Here is a 2,500-nt window from a genome sequence, read left to right as displayed (position 1 = left end):
GAGAGGAGCGGACGAGAGGAGAAGAGAGGAGAAGAGAGGAGAGGAAAGGGAAGGAGAAAGAAGAAAAGAGAAGAGAAGAGAAGGAAGAAGAGTGACAATGTGGGGAGAGAGAAATGGAAAAGAGAGGAGACAAGGTTCATGTCAAATATGTCAAATGTTGCAAAAAATGACCTCTCAATCCTCCTCCAGGTCCCACTTTAAGGTTGTGTTTGGGTTTGAATGTCATTAATATTGTCCTCATTTCCACAAACAAACATTTAATCTATGCCTCACTATGGTTGTCTCCACACACACACACACACACACACACACACACACACACACACACACACACACACGCGCATGAGAGTAGGCCTGGCGACGTGAAACACACTACGCCACACTATGGTTGTCTCCACACACACACACGCGCGCGTGAGAGTAGGCCTGGAGACGTGAAACTAGAGCAGCTCAGTAGTGGAGCCATCACTCCCCAAAGACACACTCACGCTAAAACTCACAGCTTCCAGCGCTGATTCAAATCACAAAACACACACACACAAACACACAAAGTCTCTCGGTTTTGCATTCCACCCAGACATTTTGATATTAGACAGAGAGAAATGAATATGTATAATATACATGAATATGCAAATATACTCAAATAAAAAGGAGGCCAATTAAATTGCAGTCCCAGATGGGAAGAGAACCCTATTCCATAGCATCAGGTCAAAACAAGGTTCTCTTCTCATAAGAAAAATGATGTGTGTGTGTGTGTGTATGCAAATAGGTGTGTGTGTGTGTTTGTGTATGTGTGTGTGTGTATGCGTGTGTGTGTGTGTGTGTGTGTGTGTGTCTGCTGAGTGTGTGTGTGTCTGCTGAGCTTCTCTGCCTGTGTTCTCAACACAAGTGTTGTGGCAAAAATAAAACTTAGTTGCATATACATGCACAAAATACGCCCACACAGAATACTTATTAAGTCTTAGAAAACAACCCCTGACACAAACTACCCAGAAAGAATCTATAAAGCGCTCTTACTCTCCTACGCACACACACACACACACACACAAGCACACACAGCCACGAAATTACAGTTTTTCTCAATTGTTTACACACAATTTCTGGTACTTGAGACACAATTCCCATAATATGTAGTTCATGCACCAACCTCCTGAACCAATTCTGCTGAACTATAAGCACAATTTCTGCTTTACACTCAAATTGCAGTTCTATAACACACTGTTTTCAAAACACTACACACAATTCTGTGCATTAGACACAATTTTCATGAAGAAAATCTCTTGTTTTCACAAAGAACACACTGCCATTCAAATTCTAAAGCTAACTGCCCTACCATGCACACTGACTCATCAGATGGGCAAACTCCTGTCACACAGTCTTACAATTAGCAATCAGAGCTTTAGTATTACAGTAGTAGTACAGGCAGAGGCAGAGCCAGAGGAGTGAGAGTAAGAGGAAGAGGATGGGGAGGCCAAGGACCGTAATCTCTCAGATCCGAGTCACTAGAACATTGCAGTGCTGCGTATCAATACAGTACAGTACAATACAGCTCAATAAGCACAGTAGTACAGTATTGCCTGTGGGCTGTTCTGTAGGACTGTAAAAATAAAGTATGTTTCAAGTATTTGGGGAAAGTAATCCTACTTTGTATTCCTACACAGTTTACAGTATTTTACTATTTGTTTGGCAGCCAAAAGATTACCAACACAAGGGCTTCTGTCTCCTGAACAGGAAACTGAAATCATGAGCATTGTCCTAGAACAAACGGCATAACATTACGGCAAATACAAAGAAAAATAATAGAAAACAATGAGATATTTCAAAATATTGATAGGGTAAGCATATCAACTTACTGTATCAGCTTATCTACTGTTTGTAGTACTGTTTGTAGTGTAACACTGCCCAAAACGGCCCAAGTCATTATAATGAATGGAGAAGTGGTGTTTTCAATTCATCGCAGTGTTTTACACTGAGCACATCAGTGTTCAAATGGTCGTTATAAATGTCTTGATATATGATGGTTTGTGTGTGTCTCTTGAGAACAAAAGAGCATTTTGAGGAGAAATTACATTGTTTTGAAGGTAAAGTGTCATTTTGCAGGAGAATTGTGGAGTTTTGCTCATTGTGTGTGTTGTTTTGGATTTGTGTGTAGAGTTCTGAGAATATGAGGCATGTTTTCAGAAAATGTGTGTTAACAATCGAGAAAAACTGTAAAAAGTACCGAAAAATTTGACAGGCCAATGACAAGCACCTCTTCGCCCAGCAGGGGGCAGGCTAAGCACAGGGGTCAGCAGGATCAGCCAGCAACAGACACAGCGCGAGTGTGTGTGTGTGAGTGTGTGTGTGTGTGTGTGTGTGTGTGTGTGTGTGTGTGTGTGTGTGTGTGTGTGTGTGTGTGTGTGTGTGCGTTAGCGTGTGTGTTCTCTGCCCAGCAGGGGGCAGGCTAAGCGCAGGGGTCAGCAGGATCAGCCCGCTCCCTCGCAGCGTCTTTCTGTGGGTG

General features: G+C 42.4%; 1 protein-coding gene across 5 annotated transcripts in view; it reads right to left on the bottom strand.

Annotated features, from left to right (window-relative positions):
- Window positions 1–2,500, bottom strand: part of sh2d3ca (SH2 domain containing 3Ca) — a 71,389-nt gene that overhangs the window by 12,390 nt on the left and 56,499 nt on the right. The window lies entirely within an intron of this gene.

Source organism: Sardina pilchardus, chromosome 14, assembly GCF_963854185.1.
Source record: "Sardina pilchardus chromosome 14, fSarPil1.1, whole genome shotgun sequence".
NCBI classification, from domain to species: Eukaryota; Metazoa; Chordata; class Actinopteri; order Clupeiformes; family Clupeidae; genus Sardina; species Sardina pilchardus.
This window is presented reverse-complemented; position numbering and strand designations above follow the sequence as displayed.